General features: G+C 27.5%; 1 non-coding gene across 1 annotated transcript; it reads right to left on the reverse strand.

The window, feature by feature from the left end:
• Window positions 1-13,574: 13,574 nt before the first annotated feature.
• On the reverse strand, window positions 13,575-13,690 carry trnai-uau (transfer RNA isoleucine (anticodon UAU)). The gene is made up of 2 exons: window positions 13,653-13,690; window positions 13,575-13,610 (listed from the first exon to the last, which is right to left on the reverse strand). It is a non-coding gene; the product is annotated as a tRNA-Ile (tRNA).
• Between the last annotated feature and the right edge of the window lie 4,297 nt (window positions 13,691-17,987).

Below are 17,987 nucleotides of genomic sequence, written 5' to 3' on the forward strand. Positions count from 1 at the left end.
TATTTACAATTAACAAAAGAATCTTCTTTTAATGAAAGAATCCTAAAATATTTAAATAATATTTATTATTGTGATAAAAATATAATAAATTATTTAAATAAATTAAGTATAAAGGAGGAGATAAAAAATAATAATTATTATAATGGATTAATTATTTGTTATATTTATTTATTTAAAATAAATGATTATTTTACTGTAAATAATTCAGAATTAAAAAATAAAAATAATTTGAATATTTTAAATAATTTTAATAATTCATATTCAAAAAATGGAAATAAAATGTGCAAATCACTGCGGTGCATCTGCCAAATAAGAGAAAATAATAATTTAAATTTAAATAATAATGTAAAACTGCATTTTAATGAAAAAGATTTTCTAAAATTAAAATTGCAGATCATCAATTTAAAAGGTGTATTTCACCATAAAATAAAAAAATATAATTTTCTAATTAAGAATAGTATCATTGATTTAAAAGAAATAATTTTAAATAATAGATTTATTGATAAAATTATTATTAACAATTTAAAAGAATGTACAATTAATTATTTGCAGAAATGGTTTGTGATTTATAAAAATGAAACGGATTATGATTTTATCAGATTAATTTATAAAAATATTTTAAATGTAGAATTAAATAATTTAAATAAAAATAATTCAGAATTAAATAAAAATAATAAAAATAATTCAGAATTAAATAAAAATAATAATTTAGATTCAAAAAATAAAATAATTCAGATTCAAAAAATAATTTAGAATTAAATAAAAATAATAATTTAAATTTAACTGATAAAAATACTAATTCAAATAAAAATAATTTAAATAATAATATTTTTTATTACGCAAATGATTTCACGAGATTGTGTCATTTAAATCAAATATTTTTCTTAAAAAAGATATTTTTAAAAAACACTTTATTTTTTACTGATAGTCATTTAATAAAAATAATATTTTCATATTTAAAAAAGAATAAATTAAAAAAAGAACGAGAAATGATCATTCTGATAATCAAGAAATTATTGTTGAATGAAAGATTGAGAAAAACTGTGATTGATGAAATATTTTCAAATGATTTTGATTATTTATTTGTTGATGAGAGTTTCAAATTATTTTTTGCTTTTTTTTTGTTGAAAAATGAAAATGATATTTTATTGATGGTGAAAAATGTGAACCGGTTCATGCAATTAAGTGAAATTATCAGGTTTTTGAAATTTACGGTTTTTCAAATGCGCATTCATGATTTGAATTTTAAAAATGATGAAAATAAAAATAATTTAAATTTAAAAAATGAAAATTTAAGAAATTCTAATTTAATTGATGAAAATTCATTGAATAATTCAGAAAATGATGAAAATAATGAAAATTTACTAAATAATTCAAAAAATGAAAATTCAAAAAATAGAAATTTAATTGATGAAAATGATTTGATTGTCAAAAAGACGACGGCCATTTTGATTTTTATTTTAGAAAACGTTGATGAAAAATTCAAAATACGAATCGTGAATGAATTGGTGGAGATGACGGAGTGTCTGATGAGAAAAATAAGTTTTTCAAATTTTCATTTTTTGGACGAGAAGGTTTTTGAAAAAATAGTTGGTGGAATCCTGAAATTGCTAACAAAATTAGAGAAGGAGGAGGAACTGAACAAAAAGAAGAAATTGAAAGAGAATTCGATAAATAAAAAAATTAATTCATTTATCAGTAATATCAGAAAATTTGAGGGACAGATGTCCGATGAAAAGAAACAATTTGTGATTCTAAGGCAACGAGGCATTTCTTTTTTTTAGATTATGAAATAAAGAGTATTTCAAATAAAATACAGGGGTTTGCATTCAATTTCGACTTTTTGCAATGAATTCCGTCCTACTTTATTGATAAAAATGTGAAAAAAATCGTTTTGAAATTATTTTGGAAGAAAATTCTAATCCCATATTCCTCTATTGCTCTCAGCATGTCGCATTGCTCTCAGCACATGACATCAAAAACCATAACACTCTTCAGCGGTGATTCCATGTGTCAATCATCTGATAGAAATGTTCAGTATTTTTCTCACTATCTGCTTGATTCAGAAAACACGTTATCAATCGGGTTGAATTGTGTAAAAGGAGGAAGAAACATTCAAGTGTGGCTTTACTTTTAAAAGCAGTTTAACATCTTTATTTGCGTGAAATGGTGCATTAATCCAATCCTTTGATTGCGTAAATGAAACAAGCTCACACATGTATTATAAAATAAGATTTTGTTGAGGGCTGTGTTAGAATATTGTAGAATTCGTATCCGTTTTTGTTTATTGCACAGCATTATGTTCCTTTAGTGCAGTTTTCGTTGGTTTTGTCAAACAGGTGCTCGTATATATTTTGAAGCGTAAACACAAAAACCGACATCATCAACGGAAATAAGCTCTACAGCAACATTGGTTACTGAATCTTGGATCTTTGAGCATATGCTGCTCTTGCAATTCGTTTGCTTCCGTGTAAACTGGCCGAAGATTCCTTTTGATCATTGATAGGTGAAAAATATTTGATAATTTGATACCGTTCTTCGGTAACATTCTTTTTTCTTTTACAACCTGTGTGCTTTTGAATGAATTTTGAATGAAAAAATGTAGATTTATGAAGTTCTGCTTACCGCTGATCACCTTATTATTTATCATATATAATAAGTGTATTTTCACAAAATTTTGCTTCTTATTTGCCTGAGTGTGATATTACACTTTTTTTCTTATCTCGTACGAATTCGCACATTTCTCGAATATTTTTATATTTTTGGCGCCTCACATAAGCTTTCTTTAATTTTTTGGTCATTTATAAGAATATACACAATCATTTTCTATTGTTGATTTCTTTTTGTTGTAATTTCGACTAATATGCGAAATCTGCACCTTTTTCATGGTTTTCAATAATAATCTACGCGAATCATTAGGAACCTGAATTTTGAGTCTCTGCAGTCATATTAAGGCAAAATCATTGAAATGCCATTTTACCTCCATGATTTTAAAAAATATACTTTTAAAAATAATTCATATTTTTTCTTTTATCAATCTGTGAGACGAAACTGAATGCTCACCCCTGTGAATTCAAATATTGAAATTAATTTATTCAAATATTAAAATAAATTTATTTATGTAAAAAAATATTTTATTTAAATTTATTAAAATATTGAAATAAATTGATTTTCTGTAAAAAATATTAAAATAAATTTATTTATGTAAAAAAATATTAAAATAAATTTATTTATGTAAAAAAATATTAAAATAAATTTATTTATGTAAAAAATATTAAAATAAATTTATTTATGTAAAAAATATTTTATTTGAAATTCAAAAAAATAATACTCTTTATTTAATATTTTATTTATTTATTTTTTAATATTTTTATAAAACATAGCAGCCGGAGAATAAAATTTTTGCAAATATTTAAAAACAATTTTACACCTTTTATCATTAGAGATTCCCTTCAATGATTTTATTTTATTTTGTTGCAGATTCTTAAAAATAAAATATTTTTTCAATTTCAAATAACTGTCAATTGTCAAATTCAATTTGTCTATCAGAATCATCTCCGATTTATTCAATTTCAATTTTCTCAATTTCTCCTCTTCAAAAATATCCTTTAATTGTTTCTTATTATTTTTTATTTTTATCAATAATTCTTCTATTAAAATACCATTGAAATATTTATTTATATCATTTTTTGATAAATACGGTGTTAAACAGGCGCATCTCTCATAAATATTTGAATTATTTTTTAATTCTAAATTATTATTTAAATTATTTAGATTATTTACATTATTTAGATTATTATTTAATAAATTATTATTTTTATTTAATTCTAAATTTTTATTTGATAAATTATTTTTATTTAATTCTAAATTATTTAAATTATTTTTCAACATTTTTATTTTCTCTATTTCCGTCAGTTTCTTTTCAAAAATATTTAATTTTTTCAATTTTCTTAAAATTATCAAATTTTTATACGAATCTAAAAGAAAATCCTTAATTTCTTGTGATTCAGTATTTTCCAATAATTTTAAATTATTTTCCTGATCGTATTCGTCCTCAAAATCAAGATCCTCCCTTTTCGGTGCATAAATAGCAATTTTATGATTATTCGGGTTACTCAGATTATTTAAAATTTCTTTATTTTCTAAAAACGTGTTATTTTCCATTTCAAAAATTGAATAAAAATGTTCCTCAATTTCTTTTACACTTTTCGTTTTCATATTTAAAGAAATCTCTGACCAGTTTCCTATTCCGTAAGTGACCAACATTTCAAAAAATATCAATTCTTCTAGAACAGTCCATTTCTCATCAATTATGGTGTAATCCAGTGGCTCAATGCAGAAATATTTGTGTGTAGGAAAATGGTTGAAAATTTCTACTTTTTTTTCATTATCTGAATTTACATTTGAATTTTTATTTTTTGAATTATTTTCATTATTTTTTGAATTATCTGAATTATTTTTTGAATTATCTGAATTATTTTTTAAATTATCTGAATTATTTTTTAAATTATTTGATAAATTATTTGAATTTTCACTTGAACAAACAAACCGTGGTATTTTCTCTCTCTCAATATTATAATTTTCCAATCCTTTATAATTACCAGAATATTCACAGCCAATAGCATAAAAACATTTTATGAAGATATCCACCTGACACTCGCATTTTATTCGGGTGATGTAAGTTATTTCTTGGTAACAGAAATCACAGAGAATCACAATCTGTTTGGAACTCTCGAAATTGGTGATTGTCATTTATTATTTTAAAAAATAGATAAATTATTTTTATATTTAAATACATTGAAATAAATTGAAATAAATTATTTTTAAATTATTGTTATATTTAATGTATGTTTTTTTGGTTTATCGTTAAGGAATATTTTACTTTTTTAAGGGTTAAAATTTAAAATAAATATGAAATATTCAAATATGATGATAAAAAAATTATTAAATAAAATAAATATATTCTTAATATTATATAATTTTATATAAAAAATATTTAATATTATATAATTTAGAATGAGAAATGTTTAATATCTTTATTATTATATAATTTTTTTATTTATTTTAATATTAATTTTAATATTATTAATTTCGAACAGAAAGATACTCCACCGCCACCACCATTTCCAGACACCTTTTCCGTGTTTTGTACAGTTCATTTCTAATTTTATTATTTTTAATTTTCTCAAATTCCAATTGATCAATTATTTTCTCTAAACTATTTTTCAATGTTTCTATCTGATCGTTCTTTATGTAATTTATCATTTCTTTTGATTCATCATTTCTGATAAGATCCTTTTGTAGAAAGTTTTTCCTTCTCTAATATTAGTTTCTCTATTTTTTTTATTCAATTCTCTTATGTGACTGTCCTTCTCTTCTAATGCATACAATAATCTGTTTGTTTCTAAAAAAGAATCACCCTCTTTTTTTGATGCAACATTTAATTTTGAATCTAAATTATTTTCATTCAATCTATTATTATTATTTAGATCTAAATTATTTTCATTCAAATTATTTTCATTCAAATTATTATTTTTTAAATCTAAATTATTATTATTTGAATTATTTTCATTTACATCTAAATTATTTTTTTCATTTAAATTTGGAATATTATTTTCATTTACATCTAAATTCAATTTTAAATTTGTGTCATTTCCTTGTTGAGGTGAAACAATTGACAGATTAGAAATTTCTCTGTTCAAAGAATCAACTGAGCACTGACAGCTCACATTTTTTAATTTTTCATTCAATTTTTCATTCGATTTCTCATTCACATTTTTCTCATTCAATCTTTCTTTCAGGAAACTGATCTCATTTTTTGACTCATCAATATTTTCCTGTTCTAACTGGTTCAAACTCATTTCCTGATTGAAAACGAGACTGTCATCGAAAAGGACCGTCTCCGATTCCTCTAAATCGTAGAAAACGGACTGTTGGTCATTTTCTGAATCAGTGTTTGGATTCTCTGAGTTATTTTCACTTTCTGAATTGTTTTCATTTGTATCAGTGTTATCCTCATTTATAAATGATTTAATCAGACTGAGACTGTCATTTAGAAATGATTCGATTGTTTTTTAGATTAAAAAATTGGATTGTCCGTTTTTTAAATTGGATTTTTTAAAGGGTTGCCCTTTTTTTGTATATACATACTTTTAAATTAAGAATTCAAAGAATTGTAGATACTTTCAGAAATAAAATACTTTTAGAAATAAAATACTTTTAATACTTTTAAAATAATTCATTTAAAATAATACTTTTTAAAAAATACTCTTTATTTTATTGTTTATTACAATATATTATTTTTACCGGCCGTATTGATAAAACTGTTTAATGAGAAGAGGGCCTCTCCCTCAAACTGTAAGGATCCTCTATTGATACGATACAGTTTCATATCAAATGATATGACATCCTCCTTTATTCTTTCTTCTGTGAAATAATGACGGAAACGGATCAGATCGTCCTTGTTAATGAAAATTATTGATCGTTTTGCTGAAATATTCTTCTTTAAATCGTGGTAAACGGGGAAAAGCACTGACAGATGGTCCTTTACGATCTGTCCTGTTTCTGTATTGAAATTTTCTAATATAAGATTGACATTCTTTTTAACGGATTTTTCTCGTCTGTCCATTTTTACATTATGAAGGGAGAAATGGAATGTTGGGCCGAATGGCATGAAGGAAAGTATGAGACTGCTGGCATTTCCTTTCGATTCTCCTATTATCATTAAAATATCGAAATTCTGTTCAGAAAGTTCCTGTATTGTCATACTGCCACGGCTGATGGACGTGGCATTGAAAATTAGTGCTAAGTGTTTTACGAACTGTCTTAATTTTGATGAAGGTTCTCTACTTGTTGAAATATAAATATTTTGTTGTTTTGTAAATCTTTTTTTTAAAGAATTATTATCAGTATCAAAGATTATTTCATCCATTAGATCTTTGGCCTTCTCTCTTAAATGAAATGGAACGGGCTGTGATTTCTGATAACATTCTTTTATTATTTCTATCTCTTTGTTGTGGGCCTTTATGTCGGATTCTCTTTGTTTTAAGTAATTACGCTACTCTTTTCTTGTCATTTTTAAGAAATAAGGGGGTTGTATGAAATATTTTTGTTACATATTTTTTTTGAAAGATATATATATTTTTTTTGTTACACATTTTTTTTGAAAGATTCTACATTTCTTGTAATTTTAATAAAATGTTTTATTTTTATAGGTTTTGAAAAATTATTTTTTAGACTCAAGCAAGTGATTGTTGAAAATACTTTCCAATTACAAAAATATGTGAAACATTTCAAAAAAATATGAGTCTTCATAACAAAAATATGAGTTTTCAAAAAATATGAGTCTAAAAAGAAATATGAAAATCTAGACTGAGAGAAAATCAGTATATGTTTAATTTGCAAAATAACAAAATTATAGATAATTTATTGATATGTAATTTTTTGATCCACCCCCTTACAATAATTTATGACAATAAAGATACGTGTTATGGGCTCTGGTCCATCATCTGGTGTTCCTTCTATCAAATGTAGATTGAGTGGGGGCTGTCAGGTCTGTTCGACTGTCAAAAGAACGAATGTCTCTATTTTGGTTGTCAAATATGAGGAAAATATGAAATTGATTGATGAGATGGCTGAAAAGGTGGATGGAGAAATGGATGAGAAAAATAATATGTCTAATCATGATATGATAGAAAATCATGATATGAAAAAAGAGGTGGATGAAAAAATGACAGGATCTGCCTTGATTGATTGTGGTAAACATTTTTATGAACAATTCAATGAATATTTAAACATTCATAAGGTTGATACGATGGATGACAGATTGATCGGGCCTGCACAGCCAGACGGTCCTGAAAATATCTCGTTTACAAATATTGAAAATCAAGACAATAAAATATTGAACATTTCTGAGATAGAGCAGGCACCAAACACGAATATAGGAGAAATACGGAGTGATTTAATACCAGAATTGATATTAACGCATCCACATGCCGATGCCATTTCTGGTATACATACTTATGTTATGATGCATAGGGGAAAAATACCACTTTTTTGTGATCAACCAACACTGGATGTTTTAAAATGTTCTTTTCCTTATTATTTTAGAGAACCACGTGTAAGAAGAGCCCGGTCTTTTTTTACAGATGAAATGACAACCATTTTAAGTGATAATCTTACATTCAAAGCTGGTGGTATCTCTTTTAGATCTTTTTCTACGGAACATGGCAGATCCACGGCAATGGCATTTCTTATTGAGGAAAAAGCACTTTATATAGGTGATTGTTCTCATATTACGGAGGAACAGCTCAAATATTTCCATGATTTATCATTAAAATATCTTTTTATAGATTGTTTGGCACTTAAAGGTTTTAATTTGGGCCATTTGAACTTAAAGGATGTAAAAAAATATGTTTCTATAATTAAACCTAAAAATGTTGTTTTGATTGGACTGTCTCATGAAATACCAGATGTTAAAATGTTAGATGGGTTTATTGTGGCTTATGACGGGATGGAAATTGTGTTTAAATGAAATTTTCATTGAATACATTTTTTCTGAAATATTTAAGAAAAAAATATACTTTGAAAAGAGGAAAAGATTCTTAAAAAAGTAATCATTTAATGAAAGAATGGCACTTTGTTCAATAAAATTTGTTACTTTTAGTTTTTGAAGTGTCCAAAACCGGCACTTTTTTCTGATTTCGTTTCTGTTTTATTTCCTGAGCAATTCGCTTAAATTTGGCTTTCGGATTGATTCTTTTGGTTTTTGAAGAATTGCGAGATTGTTGTTCGAAAATTTCGATATCTTCATCTTCTGGCAGGTATTTTTTCAATGAGAGGGCAGTGGCGTAGAAATAAAGCATCCTATATCTGATCTGTTTATTTTTTACACAGTTTTTTATGTAACAAGTGATGAAATCGTTGTTTTCAACACAATGTGTGGTTTCTGATCCGTCTTCGTCCTCAAAAATGTCAATTTCTAATAAAAGCAACAAACTGTAATAAATATCAATTAAAATGAGAAAAACTGTTTCATCATGCTCAGCTAAACTTTTAATTTCTCTAATAATCAATTTACGTGCTTTATTAGCAAGTTTGGTTGTGGTGAGTGAAATTTTTTCTTTCAAGTCACCGGTGGTCATTGAAAGAAGGGGTTTTTTGAAAAAATGTGCATCTCAAGAGAAAAAATATTTGAAAAGAGAAAGTGCTTTCCAACTTTTTTATTTTTGGTGTTATTTGTAAATCAAAAATGATTTAGAAATAATTAAGTGAGTTTTTCAATCGAAATGCTGTGAATCATCACTTCAAGTATTTTATAAGCAATTGAATACTTTCTCACGTTGGAATGAACGAGAAATTGCCCGATTTTATTTGAAATTCACACATACATTATCATTTTGGTTTTCATCTTTTGAACAATACGCAGTGCAAGAACGATTCATACAAAAACAATACACAAGCGAATTGTAAAAGATTTTGTCTTAAAAACCAGGAAATTCTTCGATATTTTCTGTTTTATTGCCAAACCTGCTTATTAAAAGAATAATTTGTTATTTTTATTAATGAGATAAGCAACATTTTCAACCTCATCAACTGTGATACAATGAGAATTGGTCTGTGTCCGTTCTCTCTGTCTGAAAATCTCATCTGTCATGAAATAAACCATTTCAAAACATATATAGCCTAAAGAATCTAAAACATTTTCATTTATTTTCTGAAAACCGAGAAAATCTTTAAATTTTTTACCTTTTCTATATACGAAGGAGGACTGTCTGCATTCTGCAAAATATAAATATTCTTCTTTTGACATTTCTGCTGTCAATTTATCAATTTGTGCTAATCTTTTCAGTTGAAACTCGTCTTCCCCTTTCACTTCTGTCATCCAACTATATTTTTGCACTTTTTTCTCTAGAAAGGGAATCTCGACATCTTTGAGTTCTGATGAATCGGTTGATTCGATTCTTGATTCTAGTTTTCCTTTGATATTTTTAAATTCAACAAAATCTAACAGTCTCTGCAATTTGAATGGGTCCTTTCTAATAACAAAGGCAATGTCCTCCACGTTTATATTTTTACCACGTCTCATAATTCTTATATCATTGCAGGCTGAGAGAAACCGTCTGATTTGTGTCTTAAGAATTGATTCAATTCTCTGTGCTGTTGCATTTGAAGGTGTTTTACTATCACCAAAGGAATATAACATTGCTTTTATGTCTGTAGTGTAAACATAGGGCTGTTGAAATGTCATAGAAGGGTGTCTTTCAAAATGAAATTGGAGATTTTGCAAATTGAACGATTTTTAGGAATTTTCATGTAAAAACTGTAACTTTGTTTCAAACCTATTTACACATAATTTTTTTCTAATTTATCTTTCAGGTTAAAATTTGAAGTCTTTCTAAAATCTCATACATCATTTGGCAATGAAATGAAATCAACCTTTTTTATGAAAATCTTTGAATCACTCAGTTTTTCACTTTGAGTTTGAGAAAATATCTTGATCTATCTGTGTTTGTGGTTTATTTATCATGAACAGCGAATTTTCGTATAATTGAGTTTTCTAAATGATGATTTCAAAGCAGACAGTCCAATGAACGAGCTCTTTGATCCTTCAAAATTGTCAGTTTGAAAGAACTTATATTACTTTCATGTGATAAAAGTACCATATTGTATGATTTCCGACTTTAAAATGCGAAAAGATTGTTCTTTAGAGGTTTTTGTTGTGATATTCTGACATGTCTAGTTCATCAGTGAATCTGTCAAAAATAGCCTGATTTGATCTGGTTTGTGTCAAAAATAGTCTGATTTTATCAAATATATTTAAGTGAAATTTGACACTTTTTTAATAAAAACATGATTGTAGATTTCTCAAATCAATTTCAATATGCCTCTTACGTCATTTTAATTTGATAAATATAGAAAATCGATTATTGAGAGAAATATCTGACATCTTAAGAGAAAAATGAATCTCGGATGGGATTTTTTCAATTCATATTTTGTCTTTTCGAAAAAATTCCTTTTTCTGACAAATCAAAATTACGTGAAAAATTGATACTTTAAAAGAAAATTTCAATCCCCCTCATAAATTATGATAAAACTGAGAACCGTCTTGCTTTTTCTCACTTCTATATTTTCATCTGTAACATTTTTTTTAAAAGTTGATGAGGATTTTTATTATTTCCTTAAAGAAGCGGAAAAAGATCCTTGTGAATATGTTAAAGGCCCATTTCATGATATGCAATCACTACGTTCGATTGATTTAATCAGAGGATATTACAATACATTAGAGGATCATGGAACGGAAGAGGAACAAAAAATGATGTTCAATGCTCTTAAAGAGATATATGTACTCGGAATATATACATCACTTTATAGAATATATGTTTGAAAATGACAGAAAATAAAATTGAAAGTATCACAATGTCCCCTGATGGTCATTACATGTCTGAAAATTGCGATTCAGCCATTTTGGTAAGACTGAGCAAAAATATAGATGACTTGTTCCTTTCGATGAGAAATGTTGAAGATCGATTTCCGGATGATTTGAGAGGAAATTTAGGTTTAAATGCTGTAAACCACATCTCTGAGCAATAAATTAACCATCCAAATGCTTTGAATTGATCTTTTTTATTTAAAAATTGCTTTTTTTTTCAGATCAGTTACATCATCTGATCCATTTACTTTCTATTACTTAATCTAAAATATTTTATGACTAAAATGAGTAGATTTTCAATATTATTTGATTTGACAACATTTCTATAAAGAGATGTAATATTTAAGAGCTCAAATTAAGAAAGGAATCACATTTGATCAGATCATTAGAAAAAGATTTCGGCAAAGAATCTCATCTGATTTTGTCAAACAGCTACTCATAGAAATTACATAAAGATTTTCAATGATTGATGATTTTGGCATTTTCGTTTGAAGATTATCAGATACCTCTTTTCATCATTTGAATTGGATTTTGAAACTTACAAATATTAGCAAAAATGTGAAGTTATACTTGAAAGTCTTACCTTGTGGAGACAATCAACTCATCTAATTGATATTTTTGTGTGATGTTTATGTGTTTTGATTCAAAACAAGTAAAATAAGAACATTTTTGCAGATTACCTCATTAAAAAATAGGGTAATCAGATTTAAAATCTGCCTGTGTAGCTCTGAAGGTTAATGTAACCTATTCAAAAACATTTCAGTCCTTTTAAGAAGATATGAGAATTTTAAAGAAAAATGACAAAAAACTTTGCAGCCTAAGCTGACTTGACAAATTGCGGGTATATTTGAAGAACTTTTGCTGAATATCTAGGATGAACTTTTCATATCTAGTAAAAAACAGAATTTTTATAGTGAATCTATTGATGCGGATGACTAAACTTTTTAAAAGACAGTTTTAAGTTGTTTTTGATTCTGAATAAACTTATTCTGATTTTTTCATCTGCAAAGTACAAATGTAAGATCTTTACAATAGTATCTTAATTTTAATCAATGATAATCTATCATACTCTTGAGCCTGTGTTGACTGTGTGGACCATATTCTCAAAATATGTCTGAAATGGCCTGTCTCGTGAATTGATGTTCGCTTCAAATTGATACATTTTGAAACAAATGTGAAATAATTGACAGGAAATTTAATCAAAAAATCAAAAATACATTATTTCTCACAGAAAAAAAATGTAAACTGAGAGTATTGTCAGAATTATTTTTTATCTTTATAGTTATTACGTCAGAAAAGTGCACTTTCGTTTATTAAAATGCATAGCTATGGTTTAAAATACATAATTGGACTGATTTAATAAAATTTAAACAATTTAACGGTATTAATACATTTTAAGAAAAGTTTCCTTTTTGATCAGTGAGTTCCCCTCAGAATTGGATATCTATTCGTATCATTTTTAAAACAGCCCATATTTATCATGAATCCAACAAAAATTCTGGTTATGTCTTCGGTTTTTCTATTTCTTGAAATAGATCACAAACTGCACAATTTTATAGCTCAAACAATTTCTGGCAATGTCGTTTATAATAAAGTATCAATAAAAGATATCAAGAGCTTGAAAGCAATTGATGTTTTGAAAGGATATTACCGTACATTGCATGAAAATGGCAGTAAAGGAGATCTCACACAAATGTGTGAGCTAGTGAAAGAATTATATCTGTCGGGAATACGCACATGTTCACGTAAAATATATTTTAAACTAATTGACAATAAAATAGTAGAGATTGGATTGCTACCTGAAGAACAATATAATTGGGAAACAGGCCGTTTTGGGAATTTAAATGAGCTACTACTCATTGAGGGAAATCTTTGTCTCATCATGAATAAAATTGAAAGCGAATTTCCCATTCAACTTGCACAAAACCTCGGGTTTTGTTCACCAAGCGATGCGTTTTCCTCCAATTCTAATCAAAACCCAACAGTATGCCAAGATAAGATTGAAATCTCTACAGAGAGCTTAAATGCGGATAAATGGGTTAGTGAGGATTAAAAGGCGGTATATTTATTATTATTTTTTTACACATGCGCTGAATTTAGAATCTTTTTGTTCTTGATTTGAATATTTAATTTTCTAAAAAAATGCTCCCTACGGGACTTGAACCCGTAGCCTTGGCGTAACTTAGCACTGAAGCCAATCATTGGTAGTTGGTTCACAACCTATAAGCACCACGCTCTAACCACTTGAGCTAAGGGAGCTTAAAAATGTGAAATTTATCAAATATAAATTATAAAAGGAGATTTTCAAAAAACATGAAATAATTGAACATTACAGATTTATCAAAGAACATTTTGATTTTCATTTCAAAAAATGAAAAAAACACCTTGAAAAATCCAAAATGTATTTGCCCACATGGCATCGGTAAAAAAACCAAATCTAAGTGATCCACAAATCAAAATGCGTACAATCAAAGCACTGAACACTGAAGCACTGAAGACCCGTCGGAACACATAAAGAGCTCATTTTACTAACAATACTCAAAAAATATATGAAAAAGCCAAATATCATCACAGTTGAAACAATAAAAGAATTCATTGCTAAAGAATTCAAAATACCAGAAGAAAAAGACGAGATAGAATTTGATAGCTGGAATGATGTTTGTAAAAATATTTTCGGTGTCGATATTGAAACACAAAAAACCATTTCAAATGAAAAAAATGATAAATAAAATTCTTTTATCCGAACCTTTTGAATATGCCTGTCATGTCATTTAGAGGTCATAATCAATCTTTTGTGTAATCTGAGAAAGTTGACAGGTAAGAATTGTCAATATTTTTCAATTGATTGGTCTCAGAATTTCCGATAATCACAACCAATAATTTCATTGACCAATAAAGATGTCTTGAGTGCTATTTAATCTAAAAAAGGAGAGACTAGAATAAATGAAGAGATTTTTCTTACGATTTGTTCTAAGAATGCTTTTATTCACGATGATGCTATAAAAATGTTATATCTAGAAGTGTGGTGTGTCAATGAATGAAAAATGTATTTTGAATGGAACATTTTTTTTTAGTGCTTCTTACTTTAAACCTAGTGAAAAAATTCGAGACTTTCAAAGACAGCTATCGCTTGATGTTTTCCTTTATGAATACCTTGACGAGTTGGTGGTCCTCCTCTTTCACAACAATAACGCGTCTTTCCCTGTCACAACTTAACATCAAATCTTTACAAAATGACAAAACCAGCTGAAATTCATTAAAAGATTCAAAATGGTCGTACATTATGGCGCTTGTTTGAAATATACGATTTCTATTTTTCTCCCAGATTATAATTTGCTCTAAAACAATCTCGTTCACTTCTTTTGTACTTCTATTAGAAATATAATCACAAATTTGTTGACCAGTTATCCCTTTTGAAAGTGCCTTATTGATTGAATTTTCATCAATTGTGCACATTATGAGATTTGGCAACGTGCTTTTCACATTACAAAAAAGTGACAAAACACTTTTAGTATGATCAGAGATATGTATCTGTAGAGTAAAGTTTGTAATTCGTTTCTAAAATGAAAAATCTTTCCACAGATTCTTCTGAATTGAAAATTGTGTAGTAAATCGGTGTTACAAAGAAGAAATGTTCGTAAAAATCGCCCTTTTTTGGTGTTAAACCACCGAAAGAAATGGCGCCAATTAAATTCAATAATTCTAGGAAGGCATCTATGAATGGCAATAATTTGGAATTTGCACGTTTTCTGATATTAACTTTGATTTCAGCTGATCCATAATTTCCGAGATCAAAGAGTAGTAAGAAGAGGTGTATTTTTGCCTCTTCGTTTTTATCAACAATTTTGTCGATGCCAGAAAGAATAAAATGACTCATTTGTTCACGCTTACTCATTAAAAGAAAAGAAAATCCTAAATGTGTTATACGTATTTACATCTTTAAAACCTGCAAATATCAAAATTTGCTTGATTAGGTTGTTATTTCTGTGTTGATCATTTCTATGATGTTCATTAACGAGAACTGAGAGAATGTGATTGAATTTAGTTGAAAATCTTTTTCTATCTTGATTTTTGACTGTATCATGCTGTTTATTTTGTTGAATATTGTTCAGAAGAAAAAATCCAGCTGGTATTACAGTTTTAAAGGCTGTTATCAAACTTGATTGAACATTTTCATCTAAAAAGATGCTATCACTTTCTATTCTGAGCAGATTTAGATCATTAAGTGTTCTGAGTGTGTCTCTATTCAGATTATCGGTAAGTGTGATTTTGTTTTTGAGTAATATGAGAAATAAAGTTTCGCGTTCAGGCACGGTTAACAACTTAAGCAAAATTGATGAGAAAAGAGGATTTTCTATAAGAATACTATATTGAGACAGTTTTTGCAAGAGAATTGAAGAAATTGTCATTTATTTACCAGGGGCTGGAATTGTCTTTTCTTTATGATGCTGATTATTGAAAAATCAATGAGATTTCACGTTTCGTCGTTTATTCAAGTCGAAAAATGTCCTTTTTGCACTGTTTCTTTAAATATGATATCGCTTTTTTCTTTTAATTTATTTTTACGAAGTGACAAAAACATTGTTTGAGGCGGAACCCTTAAAATATGACCATCCTTACAAAAAACAGTCTGTTTAAAAAATTGAATATTACACCAGAGAACACCAATGTAATTGTCCACCCTCTTGTATTACTAGCTGTTGTAGATCATTTTCATAGAACAAATTGTAATAGAGCAGTCGGCTTGTTACGAGGTTATATTGAAGTGAAAAAAAGCAACTCAAAAGGAGACAATGAAAAAGAAAATGTTATCATACATGCGACATCATCTTTTGCACTCCCTTTTGATGAAAGTAAAGACTGGCACATCGACACACAATATATTCAAGAATCCATCAGACTAAATGACAAAGTCACTAAAAATGAATATATTGTGGGATGGTATCACTCTGGGCCAGATTTATATTTCAATGACATAGAAAGAACTCAATTCTTCAAAATTTACAATATTAACGCTCTTCTTGCAATTATCGATGTAAAATGTGAAAAAATGCCAGTTTCAGTATTTCATTTACGAAAAAATGAGCTAGAAAATCTCAAATCTGTTATAGAAGCAGAAGAGGCTGAGGAAGTCGGTGTTGAGCATCTTTTAAGAGAAGTAAGAGATAGTACAATGGAAAAGGGATATAGTAAAATGACCAATGATTCAAATGAAGATGAAAATGACCTAAAAGCAAATGCTGCTGCGTTACCATTTTTTGCAATGGCAGGCCACAATGTCCTTTCAGGTTTGAAAATGTATAGAGAAAAATTAGATGCTGTTTTAGAAGAAATTAATTACATCATAGAAAATAAAGAAACACCAAAAGAAGAATTTTTACAATTATTGATCAAATCCCTTAAAAATGTCCGAACATCTGAAGATGAAACAGAAACTGAATCTGTAACCTCAAAGCTTTCTATTGACAGCACAAAGAAAGACACAATTGCTATTAAAGAGTCTACAGATGGCACCGACTTGCTAAGTGCCGTTGCAAAAACCTATATCTTAGGAGAGGATCTTGTAAGCAATCGAAGAGAATATTAAATTGGAGATTGTAATACAAAATGAGTTTATTTTCAATTCTCGACTACATGATAGAAATGAAAAGGATATTCATTTCGATTTACTTAGAAAGAGATACGAATCATCCATTAGTGTTTTTTTTTTGAACATTTTTTTTCTCCGAAATTTTGAGCCACTCATATTGTGGATCCTCGCATTCTTTCGTATTGATTGTAAGAAAACCAAAATGTTTATGTAGTTTTATCGTAGAAACGCCCTTAATATTTTTTATTTGATTCTTTTCTGATTCAGAAAATCTTTCACAATTGTTTTTGCAACAAAACAGCTCTTTTATTGTATACAAACAGCTTGGAAACCTAGGAAATGTAAATTTTTTCAAATATTGATCGATTTTGCAAATCTTTTGAGCTTTTGTAATCTTGGATGGATTAAAAAGCCTTTGTTCCATATGATTCTTCTTTGAATAATTTGAAGGGGCAATTTAAACTGCAAGAATCTCATTTTTGTTAAATTTCTGCACTGAGTATGCTATAGATTCTATGGAACGTTTTTTTTGAGTCCTATTTGTTGTAAACCAACAAATCGAATCGTTTGATATCAAACGTTTCTAATATTTCACGATTTATAACCACAAGATCAGGTTTATAAAAATTAAGTGTTCTTCTTTGCAGATCATTTTCTTTACAAATAGAAAACAACGTATTAGATGCCATAAAACCTGAGGAATCAAAGGATATTTCATCTCTATTTCTGTTTGACACATGGCCCATAAAGTGAGCTATACCATCAGCAATCAATTTCAATTCATTTTCATAAAACATATTTCTTCTTTTATAAATATTTTGAATCTGATTTCCTCCCATATAATTTAATAAATGCACGTTGACAGTTTGAACTCGAATCAGCACAAGCTCCTTCATTGAAATTCCATTGTGGAACATCTTGTCTATGAAAGATATTGGTTGTTTATAATTTGTATAAACTATCACT

This window comes from Doryrhamphus excisus, chromosome 17 (genome assembly GCF_030265055.1).
Source record: "Doryrhamphus excisus isolate RoL2022-K1 chromosome 17, RoL_Dexc_1.0, whole genome shotgun sequence".
Taxonomy (NCBI): Eukaryota; Metazoa; Chordata; class Actinopteri; order Syngnathiformes; family Syngnathidae; genus Doryrhamphus; species Doryrhamphus excisus.